Below are 14,618 nucleotides of genomic sequence, written 5' to 3'. Positions count from 1 at the left end.
CTTATGACCTTGGGGCTTAAGGTTCTGTATGAGCTCAGGAATAAAATCATATTCAAGGTACCATGAAGTGTTTTCCATGAATATTGCTTTTTTATCAAACACTTTTTTTCCTAAATGTGTTGAGATCATCATATGATTTTTCAAACATTTATTTTTCAAACATTTAACCTTGTTTTTCTGGAATGAATTCATCCAACTTAAGCATGATGCAAAAAATACGATCTTTTTAAATGTATTGTAGATTCATTTTGTGAGTACTGGTCTGTTTCTGGTTTACTCCTGGTCCTTTGAAGGAGTGGTCCTTTAGATGGCCTCTCTGATGGCCTTCATTCTTACCAGGCCCCGCCTCACTAGGGAGGATAGGATTCTGCTGTTTTCATCCTTCCATGCTGAAGGCTATTGGAAGTTCAGCTAGGGGTCTGTGATGTGGTGTAGTAAGTCAAGCCTCTGCCAGCGGCACCAACATCCCATATGGGTGCCAGTTCAAGTCCCAGCTGCTCCTCTTTCAATCCAGCTCCCTGCTAATGGCCTGGGAAAGTAGTGGAAGATGGCCCAAGTGCTTGGCCCCTGCACCCATGTGGGAGTCTCTTGGCTCTTGGCTTCTGATCAGATCAGCCCAGCTTCAGCCATTGTTTTCATTTGAGGAGTGAACCAGTGATGGAAGACCTCTCTCTGTGTCTATCCCTCTGTCTGTAACTCTGCCTCTCAAATAAATAACTAAATCTTAAGGAAAAGAAAAATGTCCAGCTCAGGTTCTCAGCCTCTCAGCTCTGCTTGTGTAGCTGTGAAGTCCTGGAGGAGGAAAATGGTGCTGGTTATCTTCTCTGAGTTTTCGGTCTCTGTGGGCTGAAGATTCAAATCCCTGCTGCATTGGGAACTCTCAGGTGCCTTCAAACTGATTCCTTTTTGCTTGGCTTCTTTAGTTGTTCTCAGTGAAGTGGGTGGTCTGCATAAGCTGGTCTGCATAACCAGAATTAGAAATCAATAAATGATATAAACTGGCAGTTTAAGATACAGTTTAAGTACCATGGGATTATCGAGGAGTAGTGATTCTAGTTTTATGATAACTCCAAGAGGAGCAAAGGTAGCCTAAGCCACCTCAGATACCAAAAACGCCACCTACTATCCAAGGAATGTGAAAGTGATCTGGCTGTGGCATCTGTCACTCTATCAATCTCAAGTTGGTTCTGCTGTCTCAAAAGTAGGATGCAGCCTCTTTCTCCCTAAATGCATCAGGTGCACCCATCCATGCTTCCTCCGGGTTACTTGGTTACTCGCGCCAGGTCAGGAAAAGGTACTCACCCTCAGCATCTCTACTTCACCTACTATGTCCAAGCAGTCCCCAGATCATGTCTACCACATCTTCCTAACGCTGTTATAACCTTTTCACTGCTTCCCATTCCCGCTGTCTCTGCCTAGACCCAACTATCATCATCCTCTGCATTATGAAAAAGACCCTTATTTCCACTCCCCTTTCAAAACGAGAAAAGACTGTTCTAAGTTTCAGGGGTGGGGAACCCTTTTTTCTGCCAAGGGCCTTTTGGATATTTACAACAACATTTGTGGGACATAAAAAAGTATCAACTTAAAAATCAGCCTGCTTTAGATTTATCAAATTTCGGGTCCCACCCACCTGCATTTGCCTTGGCAGGGCATGACCAGATGATTTTGCAAATCTTATGTGGCCCACAGGTGGGACATTCCCCACTGCTGCGAGTCTTTTACTGCGCTTAAAATCTAGCAACTGTGTATGACTGCCGGGATAAAGTTGTATGTGTTACAAGTGTATGTCCCCAGCACCACGTACTGAAAGCAGGTAATGTGTGCTGGGGGTAAACAAACCTCTGTGTAGGAGCTGCCCATTTCTAGCAGTTTAGTACTTGGATTTCTGATTCCAGACCCTGAATCTGTCCTCAACAATAAGAACTTTGAACCAAGGATTCCAGCACCAACAACTTTGTGATTCTGAATCATTGCCTTGAAATGTATCATGGCGGCCAATGTTGGTGGCACAGCAGGTTAAGCACTGCCTGTTATGCTGGCATCCCCTATGAGCACCAATTTGAGTCCTGGCTGCTGCTGCTGCTTTTCTGTTCCAGCTCCCTGCTAATGCACCTGGGAAAGCAGTAGAGAACAGCCTGAGTGCTTGGCCCCTTTCACTCACGTGAGAGACCTGGATGGAGTTCAGGGCTCCTGTCTTCAGCCTGGCCCAGTACTGACTGTTGGTGTAGAGAACCAATGGATAGAAGATTTTTTTTCTTTTTCTCTCTCTTTCTCTGTCACATTGCCTTCCAAATAAAGTAAATCTTTCTTAAAAAATTATATGTACTTTTAAAGATGAGGCAACCATCTTAGGTTTTGAATATTCCATATAGAGTAATATTAAGTCAGTTATGTAACTTTTATGTAGCAACAGTTGCTTTTATCTGTTCTGATTCATGGCTCAAACAGGAAACTAAGACATGACTTAATTGAACTCCTGTACCACTAAAAGGCTGAGGGAAGTGGCTCAGGTTGAAGACGCAGTGTAACCCATGATCCTAGACAGCCCTTCCTCAGGCTGGCCTGAAGCACAATGGGTTATTTTATTCCTCAGTTTCCTTTCTTGCCTCTCTACTCATTCCCACCCTGAAGTGCTAGGCTCTTCTCATACTGAGGTGTTTTCCGCTTTCTCAACACAAGTGCCTCATACTGTCCTGCTTCCAGGTCTTCTGCCTGGGTGTTTTTTCTTCCTTGAAATGCTTTCTTTCTCCCCATGTCTGCCTTTCTCTTACTTTAGAGAAAGAGAGTTGTTTAGATCTTGGCTTTGCTTCCTGTCCTCTAACTGATTTCTCTGTCTTGCTCTGTATTAGGTGCCCCTCCTCTCCTTCCTGTTCTCCTTATATCCTCTTCAGATATCACTGTGTTTCTCAAACTGCATCGTGAACTATTCATTTATCTGTCTCTCCAGATTCTAACTTCCTTTGGTGCAATGGACACAATGCTACTTGGGATACCCTAATTCCATATTGGAGTTCCTGGGTTCAAGTCCCAGCTCCGTTTAGGATTCCAGCTTCCTGATAATGCTCACCCTGGGAGATAGCAGGTGACGGTTTATGTACTTGGGTTTCTGCCACCCATGTGGGAGGCTTGGATCTCTTCCTGGGTTCCAGGCTTCAGCCTGGCCCAGCTCTAGCTGTTTCATGCATCTAGGGAGTGAACCAGTAGATGGAAGGGTTCTCTCTCTCCTTCTGCCTTTCAAATAAAATGAAAATAAATAATCTTTAAAAATTCTGAGACTTGAGATTTATAAGTATTAGTTATTGAACAAATTAACTTGTGTTTAATTGAATGAATATACTTTATGATGAGAAGTATTAAAATGTAGATTCCTCTTATGGGAATCATGAAAGTATTTTCCTTATAGACAATTTATCAAGTGACTTTATTTGGAATGAGTGTGTGTATGTTTGTGTGTGGTGTCCATAATCCAGAAATCTGAAATCTTAAGTGATCCAAAGTCTAAAATTTTTGAGCACCAATCTGATGGTACAAGAGAAAACTCCACACCTGACCTCATCTGATGAGTTACACTCAAAATGAGGTTGATGTTCAGTTTAGCAGTTAAGATGGCGCTGTCACACATCACAGTACCTCTGTTTGTGTCCTGGGAGGAAACAGGTAATTGTACTCAAGTAATTGGGTCCTTACCACCCACATTTGAGACCTGGATTGAGTTCCTAATTCCTGGCTGTTGCAGGCATTTAGGGAATGAGCTAGAGAATCTGAGTGCTCCTGTCTCTTTCTGTCTCTCTACTGCTCAAATTAAAAAAAAAAAAAAAAAAAAAAAACTAATGCAAGTCCACTAAAAATGATTGTATAAAATTACCTTCAGGGTATGTAAATAAGGTTTATATGAAACATAAAAGTTTATGTTTAGTTTTGAGTCTCATCACCAAGATACTTCTTATGTATATTCAAATATTTTAAAAATCTGAAAAATATATGAAATTTGAACCACTGTTGGTCCCAAGCATTTTTTTTTTTTTTGACAGGCAGAGTTAGACAGTGAGAGAGAGAGACAGAGACAAAGGTCTTCCTTCCATTGGTTCACCCCCCAAATGGCCACTACAGCCGGTGTGCTGTGCTGATCCGAAGCCAGGAGCCAGGTGCTTCCTCCTGGTCTCCCATGCAGGTGCAGGGCCCAAGCATGTGGGCCATCCTCCACTGCCTTCCTGGGCCACAGCAGAGAGCTGGACTGGAAGAGGAGCAACTGGGACAGAATCTGGCGCCTTGACTGGGACTAGAACCCGGGGTGCCGGCGCCGCAGGCGGAGGACTAGCCAAGTGAGCCGCAGCGCCGGCCTGGTCCCAAGCATTTTCGATAAGAGATACTCTACCTGTATAACCTTTTTGTGTGACAGAGTTGTCGAAAATTATATCTGAATGTTTCTTAAATTCTCTGAGGAGAATGTCAATTCTCAGATATGCATAGCTTTCCAGACTGATGTTAATATTTGGTTCTGGTCAGAAAATCTTGTCTTGATCTTGTCATCTTTCTTCTGTTGTACTGAAAAGAGCTGACAGCTATTTAAATGAGAATTAAAAATAGGACCTTGTGAAGTACATGTTCCTTGTCTTTGTTGTTGCTGCCAGGATATAAATGGCCACAGAACTGTGGTTGTATGACTCTCTATTAAAAGTAAAGAATTACCACAGGCTATGCTATCGGAGATAGAAAAAAAACCACTGATCACAAAAATAACTTTTAAGAACAATTCTAGTGGCCCAAATACTTTGAGCACTCCTAAAAGAAAGTACTCTTTTTCTCTTACTCTTGACAGATAGTCACAGGCTGAAGTGCCACCAGGGTGTAGCTGCAGTAACCTGTGATTAATCCCCATTGTGAGTTGGCTTTGACTGCTGGTGGCGGTCTCCTTTTCTGCATAGTGTCAAACATGGAAGCATCTCAGCTTATAGAAAGTAGGAACTGGGATGGCAGAGGGAAAGGATATTTGTACATTAGGGAGGGAACTGTGTGAGAAATCCAGTTATTTATTTATTATTGAGACTGACCAGAGTAAGGCCTAGTTTAAGACTGGCACTAGGAACGGGCTCTACGTCACACTTTTACTAAAATCTCCACTTATTATTGGTTCATGTGTTTGCTCCTTCGTCAGATATTCATTGAATCTTATAATGTGTCTTATAAAGAAGTCTACAGTACATCCAGTGTGCCACTGCAGAGCCATTGGTCACACTGAGTGAACAGCATCTCTGAAGAGTGGGAGTTGGGCGGGCATAGCTTGTAGAACCCAGAAGCAGGCTATGTGTGTTCTAGTGATTCTATAACATTCCAGACTTTATTCCTTCAGCAAATGTTTGTTGACATCTGCTAAGGGTCCAATGCCATTTTTTATTTTAAGTTTATTTAGTTAGAGGCAGGTATTGTGGCTCAGCAGGTTAAGCTGCTGCTTGGGATGTCTGCATCCCGTATCGGAGTGCCTGGTTTGAGTCTTGGCTACTCCATTTCTGATCCAGCTTCCTGCTGATATGCACCCTGGAAGGAGGCAGATGATGGCCCAGAGAAAGAGAAATCCATCTGTTGGTTCACTCACCAGATATTCACAACAGCCAGGGCTGAACCAGGCCAAAACCAGGAGCCAGGAACTCCATCTGGTTCTCCCATGTGGGTGGCAGGGAACCAAGTACTTGGGCAGTTGTCTGCTGCCTTCCCAGGTCTATTGGAAAGGAGCTGGATCTCAAGTAGAGTAGCAGGCACTGAAACTGGAACTCTGATATGGGATGTGAGTGTCCCAAGTGGTGGTTTAACTGACTGTACCACAACACCCATTTTATAATCTGCTTTTAATTGGAGCATCTAGACCATTTATATTTTTAGTAACAACTTTTGTGAGCTATAATATATATACAGGTTTCATCTTCCTTACATGTACAATACACTAAGTTTTAGTATATTAAAAGAAGTATGCAACTATAACCACTATATAATTTTAGAAAACTTTCATAACTTCCAAAAGAAAAATATGGGACGCAGATGCCCCAAGCTGTGGCTTAACTCGCTATGCCACAGTGTGCACCCTTCCAGTGTTGTTTTAAATCAGCCTTGCAAAGACGAACCTGACACAGCAATGCCAGACTGAAAGAGAACATTAAGATGTCAGGCACAGGCAAAGCCTGAGGGAATCAAGGAGGAGCTATTAACCCAGCAGGAGTCAGAGGCTTCTAGCAGAATTGACCCCTGGGCTTATGGTCAAGATGTTTGAGAGATGGAAGCCAAGGAAAGAGGAGGAACTTTGAACCCTCATCCATTTGGGTGCTCTGTTTTAGTAGAACATGACTAGCCATTGGCAACAGATTTATTCACCTTTTTATTTAACCTCTCTGGTAAGCAGACATGACTGATTCCTTCTATAGAGCAGTTCTGAGTAAATCTCCAACCCCAGAAATTCTTCTTTATATCTCACTTGCGGCCACTGCCTCCTGGGAATTTGTGCTGTCTCATGGAGGTCTGACTTCTGTGGAAACCATGAATTGGCCTGTTGATGAGGAAGCTGGAAGGCTTGTGAATTTCTTCCGTGTCGCCTCTGGGAGTCCAAACACTCGGTGCTGGCTTGGAAGGACTCCCTGGTAAGAAGGCAGCCTGCAATTTCCTTCTGTTGTTTCTTTTGGATTATTTTTCTCGTGGGCTAGGTGTCTCCGAAGCAGTCCTGTTAGCCAGTAGGTGGAGTACTTCATTAGAAATAGCATGCATGAGTAGATACATGTCAAATGGTGGATGGAACTAACTTTCACAGTTGTGAAACATGTCTGTAACCTTTTTGTATTTATAGTTTTCTCCATGAGAACCTGGAACGGTATAGTAAATGATCTTCATAAAATTCTGGGTAGTTTGTTTTCACTGGGGCATCTTGTGGAACAATGCACCTTGTGACTAGATTCTGCCAGTCAGCTTTTAAAACTGTTTCAGAAAACAGCTGTGCACGTCACTTGCATGCCTCTCTTGAATTCTTTGCCCGCTGATAATCCATACTCTCTAACAAAGCTGGAACCGCTCTGTGCTTATTCACGAAGGGTCTGAGCTCTCTGTGGGTATTTAAAGAAAGGTGTATAATTTCAGCATTTCTTTTGAGCAGAAGTAAAAACTCATGTCGTGTTGAGGAAGCACACTGATTGTGCACTTCACACATGAGCTTTTGACTGTAACCAAGCAACTGACACATCAGACGCCCCTTTGCCATCAGCTTACATTCTCTGAGAACTTAGGTCAGTGCCTAAAATAACCCTGCTAATTGTGAGGGGCACATGTGCCATGAGATTCCAGTTAGCAGTCTGGGAGCTGAGTGACTGAGCCTTTGAAACCTTACTGTAGTTACGGTTCATAACAAGCGTCCAGGCAGTGAGACCCAAAGCCCTGAAGTGTTCAGGTGTGGAAAGAAGACTGGATGTTGTGTTTTAGATTCTCTGTTTGTAAAGCTGGTTAACAAGTGGCAGCTGGTTAAAAACCAAATCGACTTGGGTTACAAAAGCTGGGCTTTCTCTGCCCTGCTTCAACCTGTCAGTTGGCGGTGGAGTAACTGCTAGAGCGGATGGCTTGGCCGAGGGACATGAAATGGCAGCAGACTCCATAGGACCCCACTGTGCCTTGGACCTCTTCTCACTGTGCAGTCCAGGTAGGCTGTTGCTTCTGTGGAATTCTTTTTAGATCGGCAGAGGTTATTAAGCTGTTCAACTGCAGAGTTGGGCAGGGGAGTTTGAAGTGTCCGTCCTGCACATGGTGTGCGTGTTTCGGTGGGCATGGCATTTCACCCCCTAGCTGGACGATATATTAAATGGAGATCTTTGTGCTGTTGTTACTCAAGTGCTCTCAGGTTGTGGGACCTTAAGGAGACCGGCAGTTCACAAAGAGTCGAGACTTATCTGGAATCGGGTGAAATGCTTCAAGACTGATCTTTCTTCTTTGTGTTTTATTTCCTTTATTTTAACTCTGAAAAGCAGACATTATTTTTGTGGGAAACAATGGGAGAAAACGTTAAGCTTCTTAGTGAGTTCTAGATCACATGGTTTCATATATTTTTAAACTACTCAACAGAGCCTGGGTTTTATTTTCAGACTAAAATGAAAATCAATACTACTCTTCTCCAAATAGCCTCACTTAAACTACTGTTTCTACCCATATGAGTGCAATGAGCCTAAAATGCTGCAGTATTGTTGCTTTTCTTACTCCAAGGTTGGCCTACACTGTAAAGTATCAAATTTAGTTTTGACTTTCAAGTGTCTGGTGCATAAAATAAATACACAAATGCTGCAGGTGATACTTGCGAGCTTCCACCTGTGTGGGTCACTTAATCCAGCATTATTCGACCTCATACAAGGACCCCATATCATGTGACATTCCTGAAATGTATGTGAGAACAGCGTTTTGTAATTGGAATGGTTAACACATACTTCAAGAGCTGAGCACTCTGTAAAGAAATCTCTATGTAAAATAAATAGGAAGTCTCGGGGCGGCGCCGCGGCTCACTAGGCTAATCCTCCACCTTGCAGCGCCGGCACACCGGGTTCTAGTCCTGGTTGGGGCATCGGATTCTGTCCCGGTTGCCCCTCTTCCAGGCCAGCTCTCTGCTGTGGCCCGGAGTGCAGTGGAGGATGGCCCAGGTGCTTGGACCCTGCACCCCATGGGAGACCAGGATAAGTACCTGGCTCCTGCCATCGGATCAGCGCAGTGCGCTGGCTGCAGGGCGCCGGCCGTGGCAGCCATTGGAGGGTGAACCAACGGCAAAGGAAGACCTTTCTCTCTGTCTCTCTCTCTCACTGTCCACTCTGCCTGTCAAAAAAAATAAAAATAAAAAAAAAAGGAAGTCTCAACTTAATGTTTTAATGGTTCCTTTTTTTCCACATCAGATTCCTAAATTGAAATTTATTGATATTGCATGACTGTATAAATTTCTCAGGAACAAAAAACTGCTTTTTCATTAACGAGGCATATGTGTGTATGTGTGTATGTGTGAATCGTATATATGTATATGATTATGTGAAGCCTTTCAGGGGACCCTGGAAGGGTATCTGTGTGGAAGGATTTAGGGTGGTCTTTTAGATATAGTGGGTATTAAATTGTGTTTTTGGGTGGGGAAAAATTTTCTAGAGACAAGTATCATGATCTGAAAAAGGAAGTTAAAATTCAAGTAGGAAAGAATATTCTGTTTGTACACTATGTCAAGTTAATTGAAAAGCTGTGCTATTATTCTTCTAACATACTGTTAACTATTTCAGTCTCAGGAATTATCTTCTGAACAATGTGAAGTTGCCAATCTTAAAGAGTTTTGCACCTATAAAAATGGCAATTTTGTACACCTCAACCTAATTGTTTAATGGACATTAAACCATATTAATAAAAGGTTAGCTCCCAACAACAGTAGAAAGGGGCAGATATTTTCATAATTAAAGTATGAAAGCCATCTAGTTAAAAATAGTATCATCAGGTGTTACTTCCTGTGAATAAATCCAGTAGGTATGTGTTATATCCTTTCAGTTCTTAACTGCTTTTTTTGGTCTTTTAGAAAGAACTTGGCGATCTTGCCAAGTGCTGCCCACAGTTTTCTATCAGATCCGGTGACTGTGGGCACACATCCTCAGTGGTTGAAGAGTTTAGCGGGGTTTGGGATGTCTTGGAGAAGGTTCATCCTTTGAGAGCTTGCCAAAGATCAAGTGTAGGTCACAGTTCAGCGTTTCTCTATGTGTGCTTTCTCAGTGGTCCTTGTTTTCTAATTTATGATGGAATCTGAGATCATTGATTTGAGATCTTTCTTCATGTTTTATATAGGTGTTAGTGCTATAAATTTTCTCCAAAGTGCTTTTCCTGTCAGCTTTTACTTATTTTTTTAAAAAGATTTGTTCATTTGTTTGAGGACAGTCTCAGAGAGAGAGAGAGAGAGAGAGACCGAGCTTCCATCTGCTGCTTCACTGCCCAAATGCCTACAACAACCAGGGCTGGACCAGACCAAAGCCAGGAGCCCAGAATTCCATCTGGGTCTCCCATGTGGGTGGCAGAAACTCAAGCACCTGGGCCGTTATTCTTGCCTTCTCAAGCTTATTAGCAAGAAGCTGGATTGGAAGTGGAGTAGCTAGGTCTTGAACTGGCACTCTGGTATTGGATGTGGCTTTACTGCTGTGCCATAACATCTGCTCCCAGTGTGAGAATTTTTAGACAGTGTATGCTTATTATTTTTCATTTAAAATGATTTTTTTGTTTGCCATTTGACTTTTTCTTTGTCTCACAGATTATTTAGAATTAGTATATTATTTACTCTTTACATATTGTAGATTTTCCATAGGTCTTTCTGTTATTGCTTTCATTACTGTAATTTAATTTAGTGTAATTGTGATCAGAGAGCATTTTTATTTTTTTGAGAGAGAGGATTCCTATTTTATTTCACTTCAAAGTTCTAAAAATTTTTAAGATTCACATATTATCAGCCTATATTGATTTTAATTTTTTTAAGTATACTGAAACTGGTTTTACAGTTGTGATCTCTATTGGAAAATGTTTTAGGGGTGCTTGGGGAGGACATGTATTCTGCTGTTGTTTGGGAGACTGCATTGACTCTCCCCATCAACCTTAAAATATCAGTTAGGTCATGCTGGTTGCTAGTGTTCAAATCTTCTCTCAGTCTATATTCCTAGTCGTTTTATATTTATTTGTCCTATCAGTTATTTAAAGAATGGTGGTGAAATCTCCAGTTAGGCCAGCGCCGCGGCTCACTAGGCTAATCCTCCGCCTAGCGGCGCCGGCACACCGGGTTCTAGTCCCGGTCGGGGCGCCGGATTCTGTCCCGGTTGCCCCTCTTCCAGGCCAGCCCTCTGCTGTGGCCAGGGAGTGCAGTGGAGGATGGCCCAGGTGCTTGGGCCCTGCACCCCATGGGAGACCAGGAAAAGCACCTGGCTCCTGGCTCCTGCCATCGGATCAGCGCGGTGCGCTGGCCGCAGTGCACCAGCCGCGGCAGCCATTGGAGGGTGAACCAACGGCAAAAGGAAGACCTTTCTCTCTGTCTCTCTCTCTCACTGTCCACTCTGCCTGTCAAAAAAAAAAAAAAAAAAAAAAAAAAAAAAAAATCTCCAGTTATATTACGAATTTGTTTCTCCTTGAAATTCTATTACTTTTTGCCTAGTATGTTTGGAAGTTCTCTCATTTAGTTCATTAATGTTTAGGATTGTGATGTCCCTTGAGGAATTTATACCTTTATCATTATGAAGTAAGGCTTCTTGTCTCTGGTACTATTCTTTGTTCTGAAATTTACTTTTTATGACATTAATGTTGTCACTCTGTATCCCTTTTGAAGGTTTTTCTCTTTTAGGGAGTTTTTAATCTAAGGTATTATTAAAAAATAAACTGTGCAACTATGTCATTTTTAATATGAATATTCTTCAAAAAGTTTGTGGGAAATATGTATTATGAAAAGAATAAAAATGGATTTCATGAGTTTTTAAAGATATTTATTTAAAAGGCAGAGTGTGTGTGGGGAGAGAGAGAGATTGAGATTGAGATTGAGATTGAGATTGAGATATTTTCCACCCACTGGTTCGCTCCCCAAATGGCTGAGGTGGGAACCAGGAGCTTGATTGGAGTCTCCCACATAGGGTCAGGAGTCCAAGCTGCTGCTTTTTCCTGGCCATTAGTAGGGAGTTGGATTGAAAGCAGAGCAGCTGGGACTCCAACCATTCCCAGCAACTTAACCCGCTGCACCACCATGTCAGCCTTTCAAAACTTTTCGCACCAAATTAAGCTTTTCTTTTCATTTCATTTGCCTACGAACTTTGTCGAGTACTCTTATATATGAAGGGGTTTCAAGAGGAGAATTCACGTTATTCAATTCCATTTTCCACAAACTCTCTCAAGGTCCATGTATTTATTTAATTGAGGTATAAGACGAATTCACTGCAGGTTTCCGATGTCCTTCTGCAGTTCCATTTTTGCAGTGTTAGATTTTCTCTAGCCATTCTTCCTCCATTGTCACGTGATTACTTTATAGTAAGTTACCGTCCTTACATATGATGCCTGGTGGGAACTGAGCAGCGGTCAGCGGAATAGCTGCTAGCTATAAATAACAGATGTGGCCTCACTGATGTGTATTGATTGAATATCAATCCTGAGTACTTAACAATTGATGTCCCCTGAGTTAGGTGCAGGAACCATTTATTTTTCTGGTGATTCACATAAAAAGCTTTAGCTTTTGTAGATACCTGTTTCAAAACAAGAAAAAAAATTCTTGACCATTTAGAATCTGTGGAGCTGTTCAGTAATCAAGTTAATATATCTCAACATCTTAGGACCACATGGGAAAATCCTGAAAGGGGTCTTTAAAATGTTTATTTCAGATTTGGGCTGATTTTCTTTTGTTTTTAAGATTTTATTTATTTGAAAGGCAGAGTTACAGAGAGAGAGAGAGAGAGAGAGAGCGCAAGAGAGATCCATCCATCTGTTGGTTCACTCCCCATATGGCTGTAATAGCCAGGGCAAGGCTGATCTGAAGCCAGGAACTAGGAGATTTTCCAGGGCTCCCACGAGGGTGTAGGAACCCAAGGACTTGGGCCATCCACCACTACTTTCTCAGGCACATTAGCAGACAGCTGGATTGGAAGTGGAGCAGCCAAGACTCAAATTTGTTGCCATATGGGATGCCAGCATTGCAAGCCGTGGCTTTACCTGTTATGCAACAATGCCAGCCCCTTGGCTGATGTTCTGGGTAGCAAATATTTGTTCATAAATTCACTAATTTTTTATGGAGGTCCTCTAGTATGTCAGCCATTAGAAATCTAAGGCTGAACAACACTACCTAATTTCACCCTTAAGAAGCTACTGTGGCGTAGCCTGTAGTGTCGGCATCCCATATGGGTGCCGGTTTGAGACCTGGCTGCTCCACTTCCAATCCAGCTCTCTGCTATGGCCTGGGAAAACAGTAAAAGGTGGTCCAAGTTCTTGGGGCCCCTGCACCCATGTGGGAGACCTGGAAGAAACTCCTGGCTCCTGGCTCCTGGCTTCGGACTGGCGCAGCTTTGGCTGTTGCAGCCATCTGGGGACTGAACCAGTGGATGGAAACACCTCTCTCTCTCTCTCTCTTTCTCTGCCTCTTCTCTCTCTGTGTAACTGACTTTCAAAAAAAAATAATCTTTAAAAAAAAAGAAGCTACTATAATCAGAGAGAGGGAAGCCTCTTCCAGTTTTGGCAGATTTAGGATGTAGTGTAGCAAAGAGGTGTGCAGCCTGTGGAATTTAAGAGAGGACTCTGATCTGACAGGGTCTCTCAGGGTATAGGAGCCAAAAATAAATTAGTTCACTTATTTCCAAAAGGGTAGCAACTATTTTATAATAATTTCTTGTTTCATTCTTCCAGAGACTTCGTTTGCTTTATAATCAACCTATCGTCAATGATATATATTTTAAAAAAAAAAGATTTTATTTATTTATTTATTTGAAAGTCAAAGTTGCAGAGAGAAGGAGAGAGAGGTCTTCCATCCATTGGTTCACTCCCAGCTGGTTGCTACGGTCAGAAATGGACTAATCTGAAGTCAGGAGCCGGGAGCTTCTTCTGGGTCTCCCATGCAGGTGCAGGGACCCCAGTACTTGGGCCATCTTCCATTGCTTTCCCAGGCCATAGCAGAGAGCTGGATCAGAAGTGGAGCAGCTGGGACACAAACCCACACTTATATGGGATGCTGGTGCTGCAGGTGGCAGCTTTACCCACTACTCCACAGCACTGGCCCCAGTGCTATATATATATTTATATATTTGTCCATGTGTAAAGTTTTACTGGAGCTCCAACTCTGCTTTTCATACTGAATTTAATATATGCTACCTAGTGGGGTGTCTTACACACTATTGATGCTCAATATGTATTTGTGATATGAATGGATAGTTGCCTCTACGTACCATGGATAAATAGGAAGAAATTGGAGCTTTGTTCAGGCCTATCATGAGCTCAGTATTTCCTGGAGGAAGTGGATAGCAGCAGCAGACCTGCCACTGCAGCATGTAGGGAATACATTCTCAGTGCCCCAGGAATGAGTATTGGATTGTGCCTGTAGGATCAGTATCGTAGGGACAGAAGAATTTTGCCTGCTGCCTACCAAGAGTAATGTGAATGCTGTGGAGAAAGGCAGATTTCAATAGCATTTCCGGTCCTGGTGGGGTTTAACACATGCCATTGTTTCTTTCTGCAAAATGGAGCCACAGCTGCCTGGGCCACAAGGAGTCAATTAGTTCTGGTCACCAAGTAGGCCTGGGTCAGCTCCGAGCCACTGGAGTTAGTAAGGCAGACTGCTTTTGGTACACTATCCCAGTGTGTAGCCATGCTTTGAGGATCTGCGCTACCTGCACATCTTCCCTTCTTTTCTTTCTCTATGTAAAGAGTTTGGAAATTGTTATATAAACTCAGTTTGAAATTAGGGAATTTTTTTTTTGACAGGCAGAGGTAGACAGAGAGAGAGAAACAGAAAGAAAGGTCTTCCTTCTGTTGGTTCATCCCCCCCCCCCCCCCCCCATGGCTGCTACAGCTGGCGCGCTGAGCTAATCCCAAGCCAGGAGCCAGGTGCTTCCTCCTGGTCTCCTATGCGGGTTCAGGGC

General features: G+C 42.8%; 1 protein-coding gene across 15 annotated transcripts in view; it reads left to right on the top strand.

Moving 5' to 3' along the window:
* The window catches only part of AKAP6 (A-kinase anchoring protein 6), a 633,025-nt gene that overhangs the window by 284,790 nt on the left and 333,617 nt on the right, over nucleotides 1-14,618 (top strand). For 2 of the 15 annotated variants that reach the window (XM_070053775.2, XM_070053774.2), the window contains exon 1: nucleotides 7,277-7,672. The exons of 11 other annotated variants lie outside the window; for them this stretch is intronic. The gene's annotated coding sequence lies outside the window, so the exon portion shown is untranslated. Of the gene's footprint in view, nucleotides 1-7,276; nucleotides 7,673-14,618 lie in introns of those variants that run through there. 2 more of the 15 variants (XM_089309803.1, XM_089309804.1) reach the window with 2 other exon arrangements.

This window comes from Oryctolagus cuniculus, chromosome 12 (assembly GCF_051225735.1).
Source record: "Oryctolagus cuniculus isolate XC-2025 breed Fujian yellow rabbit chromosome 12, ASM5122573v1, whole genome shotgun sequence".
Lineage (NCBI taxonomy): Eukaryota > Metazoa > Chordata > Mammalia > Lagomorpha > Leporidae > Oryctolagus > Oryctolagus cuniculus.
This window is presented reverse-complemented; position numbering and strand designations above follow the sequence as displayed.